The sequence below is a fragment of the Lissotriton helveticus genome, chromosome 4_1 (genome assembly GCF_964261635.1).
Source record: "Lissotriton helveticus chromosome 4_1, aLisHel1.1, whole genome shotgun sequence".
Taxonomy (NCBI): domain Eukaryota; kingdom Metazoa; phylum Chordata; class Amphibia; order Caudata; family Salamandridae; genus Lissotriton; species Lissotriton helveticus.
The window spans coordinates 583895341-583912879 of record NC_136063.1 but is presented as its reverse complement, the minus strand read 5'-3'; the positions used below and the strand labels follow the sequence as shown (position 1 = coordinate 583912879).

Below are 17539 nucleotides of genomic sequence, written 5' to 3'. Positions count from 1 at the left end.
TGGTCATGGCAGCTCAAGTGCAGGGCTTGGCTTAAGGCATCATTTTCATGCTGAAATCTCCCCACTCTCGGCATAAGAATCTGCATTTAAAGAAACATCTCTCTCCAGTATACTGTTATGTTCCATATAGGTACCCCATGTATAGGCTCAGGTAGTCACCTAACCGTTCACCTATATTCTCCCCTTCCATTAAACTACATAACGGTTCTTAGTACTGACCTTTTACCTAGTTACGGTAATGTCCAAAGATGACATGGGGTTTTCTCCGAAAAGCTTAAGCCTCATTAATTATGCATGAGGATTCTTGGAATCACAGCAGGACAGCAGGCCTACCATCTCTCCTGCATAATAACTATGTATAAGGGTCATTTCTTCCGTCATCCTAGTCTGCCATGACACAGCAAGGTATATCCCCAGGGGTACACTTTGGGTATGTATACACCATATCTTGCTGAGGTAGTCAGAGGAGAAAAGGACTTCCATGCTGACACACTGACGCGAGACGCTGAGGTTACTGCACTCAGACATTCCAGCTCACAGCAGTCTGACATCCCTTGCGGGGTGTGCATATCGAGACCAAGACGGGGTCCCACAGACTCTCCCTTCAGGTAATGGGGTTGACTTTATCCTAGAGGGATTCTTGGCTTTACACTCACGTACATGCTAGGTACACTTAGGTACATCTAGTTAGGGTCACATCGTAGGAGTACGCATTTTACTGTCATGTATTTTATATACTTGCCTGTATTCTTTGTTTTAGCATGGTGATAGAAGTCTCCTATCCTGTTAGTGCTTACAATCATTTATATCTGTTACTGTCTAATTGTTGTTTCAGTACACCTATTTTGCACTAGAATGACGCTGATTCAATAAATGCTTATTTAAAAACGTCCCTACCGTTTATTCTGTGTATCTCTCTGAGACAAATAAAGCACGAATGACTGAGCGAAAAGTAGTACACTGTTGCCACGATCCCTGAGGGATCCGGGTTGTCAGGTTCGATAGTTGCCAAGAACTATTCTCTCCTTGGTAAAATGGGTTTCTAGTGGCACTGTTAGCTAGCTGGTATACAGGCTAACATACACGGTTGGGGTGTCTAGAATCAATCTGACCCCAATCCTATAGTGTATGTTGTCTAAACGCGCAGATCCTACATTGGTTTGTGGGAACTACACAACAATACCACTAATTCGCATTTCTTTATAATGCAATTGTGTTATAATCTCATTCTTGTCCGAGAAATCACAATATTTGCACACCCGTTCACGGATGTTACTTAAGTGTGACCTAGCGATCATAAATAGTTCCTATGACAAATTCCAGTACCTATGATTCTTTAAAAGAAAAATATTTTTTACAGCAAATCTGATTTGCTTACAGTATATTCCTTCCAAAGTCTTTCGTTCTCAGGCTGGCATTAGACGCATGTTTCAGTCAGGTTCCGCGAACTTCCTTGAGGTTTCACAAACCTAGGGTTGATTTTACGTGCCTTTTAGGATGCGTTTTTATTCACAAACACATACAGTAGTCACAAAGACAAACAAGATTCACAAACACACATAACATTCACTAACATTCATAACATTTGCAAACCACTTTGGAGGGATGAACCTGAATCTCCGTTAAGAGAAAAATACTCCATTACAACTGTGTCTATATTGTAAATTTACTAGAAGTATCAAGGAAGTTTCCTGTATGTTCCTTGTGCTTCGGAACACGCATAATCTGACTAGTCCAGAACCTGAAAGTGAACTTCTTTTATGTTGGTATTGTCTGAAAATAACCCGTTCAAAATGTAACCGCTTGTGAGTAGCTGGTTAAAGAACAGTTGTCTTTAAACCACAGCTTAAAATCTCCGTATATCACAGTATTGAAATTCAGTATTATAAAATGGTTTACTAAATTGGGAGCCTTTGAGGTTTCCATTGTGTCTGTTATCTTTCCTATAGAACACAAGTGTGTACACTTCCATTTGGAAGATGATACCAAGCCACTGATTAAAGAAGAAAAGGAGCTGATCATGGTGAAATGTGCCCTTTTTCATATTTATACACGTTTGGCATTCTAACCTTAATTGCACCTCATAATTGTTTTTACCTCAAACAATTATGGTCAAGATAGAAGGCCACCTGTGTTGACAGAGAATGGAAAAGGGATAGTGATTGGTTTAAAATGACTCCTTAAATATTTGTCTTGATTAGCTGAGTGCACAAGGATTTCCTTTTATTCAATTTTTTTCTGACAAGGGCGCTGTTCTTTGGATTCATGCTGAAACCGTATATGATAATGCTGCACCCTGCTGATACTCAACAAATGAGAAAGGTACTATGGAAAGCTGTAACTTGTTACCTCACTAGAGTCTATTTTTAAGTACCATGCCTGTGGAGATGATCATGGAATAATATCAGGTTTATAACCCATCCTGAGACCAGAGGGAGTGGTTAATCAGTTAGAAGTCCCTGTTTGGTAATAATGCAGTAAGATTACTTTAAGAGAATTGCTTATGTATTGAAATAGCAATGCAATTATTCCTATCAACTAATGAAACACCTGATAACACCACCACCAAGGTTAATACACCAAAGAATAACATACTGATTTAAATCTCCATTCTATGCTAATAATGCCACCTTGAGTTATTCTCGTGTATATGTTGATCTAGGATGTGTAGATATCTTTTTAATGTTTAATTTGTCATTGAAGTACAGCTTCATGAGTGTATTAAATTGGAGTACACTTATCATACAGCACTATCCAGCCAGTTGAAGAATGAAGGTAGCAAGCTAACTATTGCAAGGGAAAAGGGACCTTTGGATTACCCTTACAACAGTTTCTGTGCTTACTAACTCAGTGGGCTGCACCAGCAAATGTATAAATGATTTAACAAAAGAAATGGACAGAAAAGGAGACTATAATTCATCTGCTAGCTACTTCCAGTTGAATCTAACTCCCTTTCAAGAGACTGCTGTAAACACAACGGAAATGCAATCCAGTATATCGATTGTAGAAAGTAAATTTCAAAACCGGCGTTATGCAATAAACAGGGATATACCATCTCCCCAAACCCTATACCATATATGTGTGCTGACAACAACCCAACTAAGGGGCATTTCTCTTGGACAAAGCAACAGCATTCCTGCAACTGAAATGGTTGAAGACCTAAAATTAGTGAGAGCCAGTTGTAGCTAAGTACTCCCAACGCCTTATTGCATTGTCCAATTGCTGCCATGTTAATTACCGTTGTGTGGGAAGTGATGTTGGGCATGTGGCTACGGTCAGACACTTGGGCACCTGGATGCTAACAACATTCCTGGAGATTAACATATTAAGTATCAGCAAGATGGCAGTAGCATGTCTGAGCTCCGCTTTGGACTGTCTCGCTAGGTTTTTTTTTGTTTTTTGTTTTTTAAAAAAAACCTTTATTGGTGACAAGGAGAATGTACACAGCCAATTGCCTACAACCTGACAACCGCAGGCCGGCATCGATCACACTTCAAGCTTGTACGGAGGCGCATCAATGTTGAAAAGCAAGTCGGTATTAAAGACACAGCAAGTCGCCTACAACCCAAAGGGCCGGCCGCGGTGCAAAGGCTGAAATAACTGTTAAACTTTAGTACAGCAAGCCTGCAAGTTGGCAGCACACAATCATATTCTCATGACGTGAGGTTTCATTTATCTAGTAATGCAGTCAAAGAAAGCAACAAAACGAAAACAATCCCATCTGTGATGCCCCAATCATTTAAGTGTGATGTAGGGGTTGTCAAGGGTGCGAAGTGGCGTATGAAAGGCATAAGAAGAAGGGGGGGGAGGAAGGCGATGAACCCATTTAGATAGCAGTAGCACATGACTTAACGAATTGGGCACCTCGCGTGGCTTGGGGAATGAGGCATGGAAGCGGCAAAGACGGGGAGCGGTGTCTGCGTGGCTTTGGCGGGAGGGGGGGGGCAGTAGGCCCAGCTCGTGAATACGTACCCTGTGGGAGTGTGCCCAGAACAGTGGTTGTAGCCCATCCCAAGTGTTGGCAGCTATCAAGCAGTCATGCAGTAGGGCAGTGCACGGGGGGGAGGGGGGAGGCGCAAGGGCGAATTACGGACCAAGGGAAAGAGCGCCTCTAGCTATCACCCTCAGCTCCACCAGTCCGGGGGTCACCTATCTCTGACAGTGATAGGAGATACGTGGTCAGGGGGGTCCAAAGATCCTTAGGACGCGACTTCGGTGGTAAGAGATCGGCATATGTGTGTAGATGTTCTTGTCACGTCGACATCGTAGAAAGCCATATCTTAAATTTGGGTGCACGACCCCTACCCCAACGGCACGCCACATGTCTCTTGGCCAAGAGGAGGCTCAGCGCAAAAGATTTCCGATGCACCTTGATCGTAGGCGGTGGAAGACCCAGCAAAGCGATCTTGGGGCATGGCGCGACGTCCACGCTGACCATATCGGACAGTGCTTGAAATATTTCCACCCAATATGCCGCTACATCCGGGCACGACCAGGCCAAGTGGAGGAAGCCCGCCCCTTCGGAACCACACCTCAAGCATCTGTCATTATCGCGCAGGCCAAAGCGGAGTAGTTTGGCGGGGGTATAGTAGAGTCGGTGCAAAAATTTATAATGAGCAAGCCGGAGGCGCGCGTTACCCGTGACTGCATTTGTGTGAGAGCAGCTTTCTTCCCACTGCTCGTCCGACAATGGCTCGTCCAGATCTCCATCCCATTCACCGCGCGCTCTGAGCGTCGGGGGTGAAGGGGGTGCCTGGGTGTGTTTGTACAGCACAGACACCACATGTTTCGGGGGGTCAGGATGGAGGAGAGCATGTAGCGGAGCCACTGTTTCCGGCTCAGATGGGAAAATGGGTGTGACCGACTTGACATTCTGGCGTAGCCGGGTATAGAGGAACGGGTCCATGATCGAAGGGGTAAGGTCCCCAAAGAATTGGGCCGAGGTGTGAAACTGCCCCCCAAGATACAAGTCTCCCCAGGCATGGAACGCGCATTTCGTAAGCAGTTTACGGCCTATCTCCTCGCAGGCGACACTTAATCTGGGGTCGTGCGCTAAGAGCATACGTGGCGAGTATAAGAACTCGATCCCCATCTGAGCCGTGATACGATTCCAGGCCCGTACCGTGCAATCAACCGTGGTAGGGTCCCGGTCAGTCGCCCGGGTCGGGATATAGAGGTACCCCGATGGCTGAGCCGGCCTCATATAGCCGTCTTCCACCGCAAGGTGAGCCATGAAGGGAGGGGGATGCAGCCAGTACACAGCAAAGTGACCCTGGGCGCATTCGTAGTAGCGCTGAAAATTCGGGACGTCGAATCCGGCCTGGTGGTACGGCAACATAAGCGTCGTGAGACTGAGCCTAGCTTGTTTGCCACCCCAGATCAGTCTAGACAGCTGGGAATTCAGTACGCGAAAGAAGCTGGCCCCCGGAGAGTACGGTATGTTAGTAAATAGGTAAAGGAGCTTGGGGAGAACCACCATCTTGATAAGGGAAATACGGCCCGCCATCGAGAGTGGAAGGTGGATCCACCTGGTGATGGTGTCGATCAGCTTGTCTATAGCAGTGCCATAATTAGCTCTGATGAGGGCTTCCCGGTCCCTAGTCACGATTACACCAAGGTATTTTATTTCGTCAGCTTCCCATACCAAGGGGTAATCCAGCGGGAAGGGGACGGTCTTGTCCGTCAAGGGAAACAGGGCCGATTTTGACCAGTTGATCTGAATCCCGGACATGGCCACAAACTTAGTTATTTCCCGCAGCAGAGGGTTAAGGTTCTCCCGTGGGTTGTCTACGTATAGGGTCACATCGTCCGCATATAAGGCAACAAGCAACTGCCTCTCCGGGTAGATCAAGGATAGGTGGTTATGGTGCTGCCGGAGTTTGGCCGCCAAGGGCTCAATGGCAATCGCGAAGAGGACCGGCGAGAGCGGGCAGCCCTGCCGGGTGCCCCTATGGATCACAAACGGGGCAGAGCGAGATCCATTCAATAATACGGTGGCCTGGGGTCTGCAATACAGCAGCCTGATCCAATCAAGAAAGGAGAAGGGGATCCCCATTCGTTCCAGAAGGGCCAGAAGGTAGTCCTACTCTAGGGAGTCGAATGCCTTCGTCGCGTCCAGGAAGACGGCCGCCGCCTCGCAGCGAGGGTTGATGTCCTGCAGGACAGCTTGTAGGGTACGCAAGTTGTGAGACATCGCACGGTTGGGGACGAACCCAGCTTGGTCCGGTAAGACCAGACGCTCCATCAGTAAGTTCAGGCGCGTCGCGAGCACTTTTGCCAGAATTTTCACATCTGTATTAAGCAGCGACAGGGGTCTGTAAGAATCACAGAATTCCGGAGGCTTACCAGGTTTCAGCAAGGAAGCAATAAGGGCTTCCCGCATGGTGGACGGCAGCGCACCTTCTTCCAGTGCAGAGTAGTAAACCCGTTTCAGCAGGGGAGCAAGCAAGTGTATATAGGCCTTGTAAAAGTCTATTGGAAGCCCGTCCGACCCAGGCGCTTTGCCGGATTTCATAGACATGATGGCGTCTTTAATTTCGTCAAGTTCAAGTTCGTGGTGTAGAAATTTCTGTTGGGAGGGGCCAAGCCACGCGACCGCAGTGTCCTCAAGATAGGATTGCAAGTCGACGGACGTCTGACGGTGTGAAGTGTAGAGGGTAGAGTAATGGTGAGTCAGGATACGCATTTGTTCCTTAAGGTCTCTCTGTGGTGCCTGATGTTCGTCCATTAGGGTCGAGATAAAATTGTGATATTTCGCTATCTCGCTAGGGTTGTGGTGGCATGTCTGAATGCCTGATACTCACAGTTTTTTCTAGAGGAAGACTTTCCTAATATAACTAACTTTCTTACAAAGACCTAAACATCAAAATTTGGAAATGAGGTTGTGGATGCCCAGAGTACCAACACATAGTTACAACAATGGCTCCAAGTATCTGTTTTAGTTTGACATCAGCGGCCACAGTAAATAGCCAAAAATAGTAATTCACCTGTATGAAAAAGCTGCAAGTATAAGTGTGGATCTCTTGGAAATGTGGATGTCCACTTAGGAACTTGTGAAGTTGACAGGCTGCTAATAACCTATATCCGGATGTTGCACCAAGCACCGCAGCCCAGCTTGGTGCTTGTTTCGTGTTACTTCCTTGCCAATGAGGGTTGTTGCTCAATGGAGGGTGTGGCTTCATTTACAGCATAATGGGACTCCTCTGCGTTCATTTTGGCTGGCTCCTTTTTGGGAAGGTGGCTCCTGATGCCACTTATTTCTAGAATGCAGCTGGTCTCCGGTTTGGTGGGCAAAGCAGACATTGGGAGCAGGGATTAAGACTAGCTAGAGCCTCGCTGTCTCAAGACAACAGGATGCAGAAGTAGCAAAGCAGAAATAGATTGGCGGATGGGGGGGTGATACTGGCACAGTCAGCAACAGATCAACTGTTGACTCTGAATGAAAAGGGCTACGTTGTTGCAATGTGTTTCAAATACAAGAAGAAACAGATGAAGCTGAAAGGCAGCCTGCAAAGATGGACAACTTGCTGAATACTTTTGATACCACTGATCCCGATGTTGTGAAAGGGGGTGGGAATAACCAACATTCTGTTCTGAAACTGTTAGTGACTGATTTAAAAAATAAGTTGAAATATACAGGAGGCTCCTGGCACAAAATAAGTAATCACAAGGAGGGCAGCAAAGGTAAAGAAAACGGTATATTCAAGCAACCTTCGATAGGCAGAGTCCATATATCCTCACCAAATTAAAATGGTACTGATGGACAAGAGGGGTGTACTATGGAAAGAGTCTACTAAAAGGGAGAAGACTACTGGCAGCATAGACTTGTTGAACTCTCCTTCTATAACTTTGATACTCTGACACTGAGAAATCCTATCCAATCAATAGTGAGAATATTACCAGTTATGCAAATTAATAAACCAATGCATGCTCAATGCCTGTACGAATAGTGGCAGTTCATTTGATGAATCTAATGAATCTGAAACAGACTGTGAAGGAGCTGGGTTGTGAGATGTTCGGTAGAAATCATTAACACTAAACAAGAATTTCTTATTACAGCAAATATTCAAAGCTGTACAAGACTACACACTCTTGATTTGGGCATGGAAGTTCAATATATACTTGACAAATTACATGATGCTGATAATAAAATGTTTGCCTAGATGACGCAGAAAGAAAAGTAAATCAGACCATTTCCACATGTAAGGCTTAACACTAATGAGACTATAACAGCTATCAATAAACCTATAAAGAAAAATTAAGATATTGAAAACAGGTCATGTCACTGTGATTTGAGGTTTATTGGTATTCCAGAAAGTCTTGAGTACTCCAACTCGCTTATCATGATTCTTAATTACTTACTTATAAAACTGTTTCAGTAAATGATGCTAAGGATTTAATAATAATTAGACCTTATTGAGTTCCTTTTTAGGAAAGACATAGTGATCCACTATGCACAGTTCTGGCATTTTTTTCTGATTGCTTAATAAAGGAATATCTTGCTACAGCCAGAAACATGTGCAATTTCAAAGCCAATTTTCCAGATATGACATTTGAATATGCACAGTGTAATCGTCAGATGAGGAGCCTAATGTCTGGCATCAAGACATTTTGGGAGAAGCTCGGATAATATCACAGTTCACTATGAAAGCTTTATGGCAAGGAGTATTTACATTTGTTCATGAAGTAGAAGCATGTAGATCTATATCTAAAATGAAAGATGCTAGAATGTCTAAATAGAGCAGTCTTTTAAATATAGGTGATGGAATCCTTGGCAGAGGGCTTGGAAAGCACAACTGTTTTCTGCCCTCGGGATGTCTACCACTGCATCATTTAATATTAGAAGAATTGCTTCCCACTTCTTCCTAGCCCACAAGAAGAGAGCCGGAAATTGGTGTTTGGTGGAGGTGGAACATGAAGAGGGCATAAAAAAAATGAGAAGATTAGCAAGGGTTATAAAGGAGTAGGGTGTGTATTGTCTTATATTTGTATGTCTTCAAATGGCTGAATTAATTCTTAGTTGGGCTGTTAATGGCTAGAACCTACGTCCAAACCTCAGGCTGTTAAGTGACTATAAAAGGAATATCAAATTTCTATAATCTGCCAACAAGAAACACATACACTCAATCAGAGTGCGCTCAAATTAAGCAATCGGGTTTGGATACATCAGTTATTTTCGTTTTGCTCCATCAGCGCAGAACTAGAAGAGCTACCTCAGTTCTGTTTTTGGAGTATCTTAATTGATTATTTTTTTTACCTAAGCTCCCATTGTGCATAGGGACATACCCTAAAATATCTGTGGGGTTGTCGTTGGTGTAGGAGCTAGGGTTGGAGAGTTATTTCACGATATTGAAGAGTTCTTTGCTGTTGTGTGCATTGCTGTTCAGGTGGTCTTTGAAGGAGGCTCTTTTGGTGGATCGGATGAGGTGATGGTGTCAGCAGATGACGTTCTTTTGGGCTGCGTAGCTGTTCGGTGTTTGTTCGCAGTGCCATTCCTTCTCGAATTTTCTGCAGTTTCGTTTGGAGGCCTGTAGGTCCACAGTGGACCAGCTGGTTTTCCTGTCCGTGTGTCTGTTGGAGGGTTTCTTGAACGGGGCGAGGGTGTTGGCGCAGTCGTTGATCCATCGCCTGAGGTTGCGGACGTCGGTGTCGGTGGGGTCGGCGGGCGAGCTTTGGACGAGGGTGGTGTTGACCTGGTCTTCGGTGACTTTGCCCCAGTTACGGCGGGGATCTGTTGAGTGCGTTGGTGCATGGTGGGTTTCCGGAAGGTGAAGTAGATGCAGCGATGGTCGGTCCAGTGGAGTTCGGTGGTGTGGCTGAAGGTGAAGTGGGAGCTTGCGGAGAAGATTGGGTTAAGCGGGTGGCCGGAGGAGTGGGTGGGAGTTGAGACGAGCTGTCTGAGTCCTAGGTTGGCGAGGTAGGCAATCAGGGCGGTGGAGTTGCTGTCGTTGTTGTTCTCGAGGTGGAAGTTCAGGTCTCCGAAGAGAATATAGTATGTGGAAGCGAGTGCATGCTGATGAAGTTGGCGATGGAGTGGGTGAACTGTGGCTGCGGTCCGGGGAGTCTGTAGACGCGGACGAGTCGAGCAGGTCCCAGAGTTTGACGGTGTGTTTTCATGCGGAGCGGGTGTTGAGTAGTAGGCATCTGAGGTGGTTGCGTCCTGTCTTGGTGGGCGGGTTGGTGGCTTAGAGGCTGGTGAATCTGCAGCTCTGGCAAGAGAAGAGTCCCCGGGTGCGCTTCGGAGTGGCCTGGAAGCAGGTGTGGGATCGTCCGGTGTTGAGAGTGTGGAGGGTGCTGGCGCCTTAGTGGTGTTGGTGCCTTAGTGGTGTTGGTCGGCGTCCGGGACCAGGGTGCCTGGAGCTAGGCGCGTGCAGCGGCCACTTTATAAGGGGAGGTGGGAGGGAGGAGCAGCTGGGAGGCGGAAGTGGGGCGACGAATGGGTGTGTAGGGGGGCGGGCCGCAGGGGACACAGCGGTGGGAAAAAGGCAAGGGCACTGGGGTCACAGGCAAAAAAACGGAGATAACGGAGGAAAGCGAAGGAGACAAAAAATACAGAAGGCAACCTCGTACATTGCTAGACATGCTTAAGGAAGAGTGGGAAGAGGAAAGGGAGACAGGAAAACCCTTGCCCGAATATGTTCTTACTTTAAAGAACCAGTTAAGCCAAATACACGAAATCGTGAAATCACATGTAGAACAAGCCCAAGTCACCCGAAAAAGCCCAGTACGACAAAAAGGCTAAAGAAAGGACTCTTGCAGTAGGAGACCTAGTCTTGCTCATGATGACCACCTCTGACCATAAGATATTGGGTCAATGGCAAGGTGCATATCGGGTAGTAGAGCAAGTAGCTCCGGTCACCTACCACTTACAGATGGACCCAGAAAGTACCCACTCCCACGGGTTGACGAAATGATAGAATGGTTAGGTGAGGCCCAATATATCAACACCCTCGATTTATGTAAAGGCTATTAGCAGGTGCCATTAAGAGCACAAGACTTAGAGAAGACAGCCTTTTCCACGCCGTTTTTTTTTAACCATTTTACCGTCTTGCCCTTCGGTCTACACGGGGCCCCGGTGACTTTTCAAAGAATTATGAACACTATACTAAGATAGCGTAGCATGTTTGCAGCTGCCTATATAGATGACATTATCCTTCACAATGCGTCTTGGAAACAACATTTGACGTACCTAACTAGAGTTATCCAAGCTTTGCAGGGAGGAGGGCTAGCGATCAACCCAACAAAAAGTCGCATTGCCGCGAAATCGGTAAAGTACCTGGGGTACCTTTTAGGAGAGGGTTACATAAAACCCCAAAGAGAAAAAATGGCGGCCATCGCAGACCTACCCTTTCCAAAGACAAAGAAGGATCTAAGAGCCTTTCAAGGTGTCTTAGGAAATTACAGACCCTTTGTTCCAGACTTTTCACAAATAGCGGCCCCTCTAACAGACTTATTTAAGAAGGACAGAAAAAGAGCTAAATAATCCCTCCCCTGTGACTCTTCTCACCTTCCACCAACTGAAGCGCACCCTCAAATCTGAACCAGTCCTTCTCATCCCAAATTACAATAAACCATTTATTTTACAAACTGATGCGTCAGAGCATGGTTTGGGGGCAGTTCTCTTCCAAACAGACACCCGTGGAAATGAAAGACCAGTGATATACATTAGCCGGAAATTATTCCCATCAGAAAAACACTATGCCGTAATAGAGAAGGAAGCCCTGGCCATTAAATGGGCTATTGAATCCCGACAAAAGGGAGAGAGTTCATCTTATATACAGATTATTCCCCATTAGAGTGGCTATCACGCAACAAGGGGCACAATGACTGAATATTACGATGGTTTTTAGAGCTACAACCTTTCAGATTCAGTACCCATCACAGGAAAGGGAAAAAACAACTTAATGCTGATTATTTGTCTCGTTATCCCATGGAAACCGCTCTTGCAAGCAAGACTGTTAGGGCGGGGGGATGTAAGGAAGGGTCAGGCATACCTCCCAAAATCAGCCCAGTTCACCCAACCTTGGAACCCAACCTGACATACATGACACACCCTCACTTACCTTTTCCTTTCCAGCCTGAAGAATCACTCCGATGGCCCGACTCCTGTGAACAAGAAGAGAAAGGAAGTAAACAATCCGGAAGAGAAGCCCCAACAAGAACTGACGAACACATGGTTTGGCAGGACCAATCACCAGGAAGCATGGTCCGGGAGGGAGGAACACTCGGGTTGGGGGTGGAGGTAAAAGGGCGGAACCAGGAAGACTCGGGTGGTGAAGGTGGAGCAGGAAGTTCAGCGCATCAGAGGTGAGAAGGAAAAAGACGCCAATTCTGACAGTGGAGCCAGACAGCAGATTCCAGGAGCTGGGAGACAGAGCACAACGCGTGATAACGACAAAGCCTCTGACATGTGGAGTGGTGGTCGGCCCGGGAAATTGGAATTCCCCACCGCAACGCTGGAGAATTGCGGCATTTACGGTACATGGAAGGGGAGGGATATGGAGGTTGTTTTTTCTTCAAAGATAGTGACACGTAAAAGTGCAAAAGGAAAAGGGGGGAGGGGGCAGGAGCACTAAATGGGAATGCCTGAAGTGTATTTGGTGAAGGGACACAAAGGAATTGCCAGCATTTGCATCAGGGCCGTATATTCCCCAAAGATAGGGAGTCTAGAAGGCGGTATAAAAGAAAATACCAGAAAGGGGAAAGAAAAAGCAACTAAGTAATATGATACTCCAGCAAAAACATACGGCATGATATTTCTTTTTTTTGTTTTTTTATTCCACCTCCCACCTTTTCCTTTCTTTCTAAAAGTTGAAAGTTCCCATACACCAAGATGTTCAAATATATCTGTCCACTACCAGGTGTGGAGACTGTCTTTATCACGTACAACCAAAAGACAGACCAGAATACTTACCGTGCTTTCCTTGAGAGAAGAATATCAGTGGCTAAGAAAAGACCGGACAGACAAAGAACCAGAAACCCAATTAATCGAAACAAAAAACAGCAATATTGTTTTATGCACACTGTTTAATTTTGGATTATTTTCTTCCCGCAATAAAAACGCCAAAATTGAGACACATATACGGCCTCCCAGCTTTATTTTCCACCCATCCCTCACAAACTTGAATTAGATGTCACTAACCCTTCTTTCCAAGAAAGGCTCCCCAAGGTTAGAGCAGCTCTGAAAGTTTTGATAAGAGTCTTTGGATCAATAGACGTTTGATTAGCTCGTCAAAATGAAAGGGCTAGGTTTACATACTGTTCACATCTACATTGTCACTATTCTAGAATCAACTATTTTTTATGTTCAAGGGAAAATGTATCCACTAGTAATTTTGAGAGGAAACTTAGAATTAGTTCTTATCATAATCCAATAATTTAATCATTTGCCACTGATCGGCTAAGTATCAAATTCTATGTCAGGACTGGAGGCGAGGATTATGCCTTCACTCTTTTTTAACAGCAGCCAATATTAACATATAAACAACTACATTTCCCATGAACCCTTGGGAAGAAGTAGTAAGAAAAAATGTCCAATCAGTAACAGTCCAGTGGCCTCCAATCAGGGACATTCCAGCCCAACATATTCTGTCTACACTGGCCCTCTAGCCTCTTTCTTAGCTGCTTTGCAGCCGAGATAAGTGTTTTCTCTTTCATGCATAAATCTTGTGCTAGGTTGTATTGTAATCGTGCATAACATTTTTGCTTCTCCTATATTGGTGTATTGGTAAAGCAGCCCTGCCGCGTGTACGTTTTCTTTATTAGCAACATCGGTTTAAATTGTAAAAGATTTCTTATTTTCACGTGTTCAGGCAAGCGGCCCTGTCGTGTGTACACGCTTTGTTAATTGTTACTTTTCTTTCCTGTCAGATTTGTCTGTGACCGCGGGGGAACGTTTCCACTCCTACGCTAGCTGTTTCGCCTGGTACAATAGCTCAGCGCTGACTCCCGCCACCAGGGGGCGCCAGAGGCAGCACGGGACTCAGCACGCGCGTTTGAATCCCTGAGAGGATCGCACAGCGCGCCCTAGTTTCCCTGAGCTTTCCGGCCTGAGGGAGACCCCTGACGGTGTAATTGTTTGAGCTGCTGCTTTTATGTCGGCCAATCAGGAGGTTTTCTTTTACGCTCTGCTGCCCTATTGACACACAAAACATACCAGCAGCAGAGTCTGTATATTTATAGTGGTTTTTTTTTATTTATTTTTTTAAACTTGTTTTTATTGTTGCATCATCAAGCATAAGTACAAGGTAGAGCATCTGCTGGCGTGGCGTCAACATTCAGCCACGGTCAGCCGTTCGCGCAACTTTTCTGTGCATAAACTTGTGTAATTCGGCATTTCATCCACCAAAACATTACAGACCAATCAAACAAGTAATCTGGTTAGGGTACAGGAAACCAGCTCCGCAAGGGAGAAAGGAGATTAATTATAGTCTTGTAAGTCCCCACCAGAGGGGTCTTTGGATCAGGGCCTGTACAGTTCACAGAGTGGTGGTGCCAAGTAACTGGGGGGACGGAACTGTGGGAGGGGGCATGTAGGCGGTAGCAAGAGCATAGCAGAGGGAGACAGGTGTCGGGCGCCGGGTGGCAGGGGGGTCCATAGCACTCGCTCACAGAGAGGGTAAGCGGCCAAAGGGCGGAGATGCCCCGTGCATGTGGGTAGCGGGACGGTCGACATGGGGGCGGGGCGTTGACGAGGGGGGCGTGGAGTACCGGAATCCGGTGCAGGAGTTAGGGCATCAGCCAAGGATTATGGGTTCACTCGGGCTGGTCTGTATATTTATAGTGTTTCACGCCCACTTTGTGTCCGTATTTGGATAGGGGCCTGACGCCTAGTGGGGATTATACCCAGGCAGGATTTAACCAGTTGAGACAAGGTTTTTTCCCCAGGGCTTTGACTTATAAATCTGTGAGTCCTCCCATTAAAAAACTTAGGCTGACACCCAGCCCTCACAAAGCATCCTTTGAACATGCTGCCTGGTCTGCAACCCAGAACCCCTAATATCAGGCCTCGTTTAGTCCTACTGTATTATGGAAATGGACTACGGGAGGACTCCCAATTGGGGAATAACACCCTGGTAGCCCTCCCTTGGGACGACGAGTTTTACGATGCGGTAGACGCATCTATATATAGAGCTGTGGGGGGGGGGCCATGACTCCTCTGGAGGATAAACTGTCCCGAAAAAATGATCAGGCCTTGGCAAGTTTAAATGCTCTTCCCACAGCGCCTGTCCCCCAGTCTGGGACCCCAGGGATTTCCCTGCTATCAGACCCTGCCCCTGCCCCGCCCAAGCGTGGCCGCGATATGGGGGTTGATATGAACGCTTTTGACAGGCTCAAAGAAGGCTTTCTAGCCACCCAACCAACCTTGCCACCTACAGGGGAGCTTCCACCGGACCCTGACAAGACTACCCGATCCGAAAACACAGGTGATGCTGACGCAGAACCTCACCCTTTTATACGATGGCTTCCCTCCCGATTCTCCCAAGACGTCTCTGACATGTTAGATCCTGAGGACATTATCCATCCCCGCTCCTCAGAATGGGCCCCAGCAAACAAGGTTGCCAATTACATGGCGCTGTGTATTTGCAAACCGCTGGGAAAAGAAGCCTGTTACTGCCTGAGTCTCTGGAGGGTAAGGAGGCCCTCAACCCAGAGATGGATACTCGGATGGCCACCTTTTTACAAAAATTCATGAAAGACCCAAAGAAGGGAATTGACAGGTTCTGGCGGGCATGCCAGGACAAGCTCCTGAACATTTTGGGACCCCTCACCAAAGTTTTGGGCATGGCCGAGGAAGCCAAACTAACAGGTTCCCTGATTTCCCCAGAGTCCCTTTCGGGGTGGGCACAAAGAGCCATTGTATTCTTGGGCAACGCCAACTGTGCCCTTTCCACGGAGCGTCGCCGCTCCTTTCTCATTAAGGTGGACCCCAAGTTAGGGGATCTAGCTGATTCATAGGTAGGGGCTGAGGCACAAGGAAGCCTCTTTGGAGAGCTGTTTGTCAAGGAGTTGGGCAAATTTGTTAATACTTTGACCTCCCTTGACAAAGCGCAATCATCCATTAAGAAGTTTTTGCCCGAGTTTTCCGCTGGGCCGGTCGAGGTAGGGGCCGCTCCACTGGCCTCCCTTCTAACCAACTCCCTCCAAGGGGACAAGGTCAATATCAAGACCAATCACGATTCGGGAACTTCTATCCCACAAGAGGCCGGCACGGCAAGGGCAGAGGTTATCGTGGAGCAGCATCCTCTTCTAGTCCTGGTGAGTGTTCTCCCTTCTTTCCGCTTAAGGGTAGGGGGGAGGCTGGGGAATTTTTTCCAGGCCTGGACTTCCATCACAGGGGACTCATGAGTTCTTCAAACAGTTCAGGGGTTCCACATAGATTATGTCGGCGAACCCTTTCAAGAACTCAAACCCCATCCCATCCAGTTCTCTCAGCAAGAAACAATCTTGGTGGACACCGAATTTACATCGCTTCTAGCCAAAGGTACTATCGCCCCCTCAATTCTTCACCCCATGGGGTTCATCAGCAACATTTATTTGGTAGACAAAACGGACGGGGGCAAAATACCTTTAATCAATCTTACCAAATTCAACGAGTGGCTGGTGTACCGCCACTTTAAAATGGAAGGAATTAATCTCCTCAGGGATGTCCTGCACCCTATAGACTGGATGGTACAGCTGGATTTAAAAGATGTCTACTTAGTTATTTCAGTCTTTTCTCCTCATCGCCATTTCCTCCAAATCATTTGGTGGCATCAGACGTATGAGTTTACGGCCCTTCCCTTTGGCCTATCCTCAGCCCCTTGGTGCTTCACCAAGGTCCTTAGGCCAGCGGTAGAGTTCCTGAGAGCTCAAGGTATACGAAAGATTGTATACGTGGACGACATGCTCCTCATAGACGCATGCCCCCATCAACTTCTACACCACCTCCGAATGGCGGTGGATCTTCTCCAGAGCTTGGGATTTGTGGTGAACAAGACAAAATCCATCCTAACTCCTTCCCAGACACTTCCATTTCTAGGCTTTGTGACAGACTCCACTTCCTTCACTCTTAGTCTTCCGACCAAGAAGGTTTAAAAGAATCGACACAAATTGAGGCGTCCCCTCACCAAACCTCAGGTGTCACTCAGGCAATTGGCCCAAATTGTGGGTCTCCTCTATGCGTCCATCCAGGCCATCTTCCCGGGCCCTCTACATTATCGAGCACTTCAATGCCTCAAAGCAACCTACTTACGCAGGGGTTGTCTTTACTCCCACAAGGTGACTGTCTGAGGAGGCCCGTGAGGAAATCGAGTGGTGGTTGGAACACATGGAGGCTTGGAACGGCCGAGCAATATTCGGGTCGGCCCCAGACCTGGTGATAGAATCCAACGCCAGCAGAGGCAGAGCAGGCTGAAGGGACAGATGTGGCGAGGTTTCCACAGGAGGGTTGTGGTCTCTAGAAGAACGAAGATTACATATCAACTGCTCAGAACTCCTGGCAGGTTCTTTCGCCATCCGTTGTTGGCCGGGAGACTCCATCCAGTCCTCTGTCCTCTTA

At 46.8% G+C, this 17539-nt stretch overlaps 1 long non-coding RNA gene across 1 annotated transcript in view; it reads right to left on the bottom strand.

Moving 5' to 3' along the window:
- The window catches only part of LOC144828763 (uncharacterized), a 442674-nt gene that overhangs the window by 402481 nt on the left and 22654 nt on the right, over positions 1–17539 (bottom strand). The window contains exon 2 of the long non-coding RNA XR_013610534.1: positions 12063–12105. This is a non-coding gene — a long non-coding RNA (uncharacterized LOC144828763). The remainder of the gene's footprint in view (positions 1–12062; positions 12106–17539) is intronic.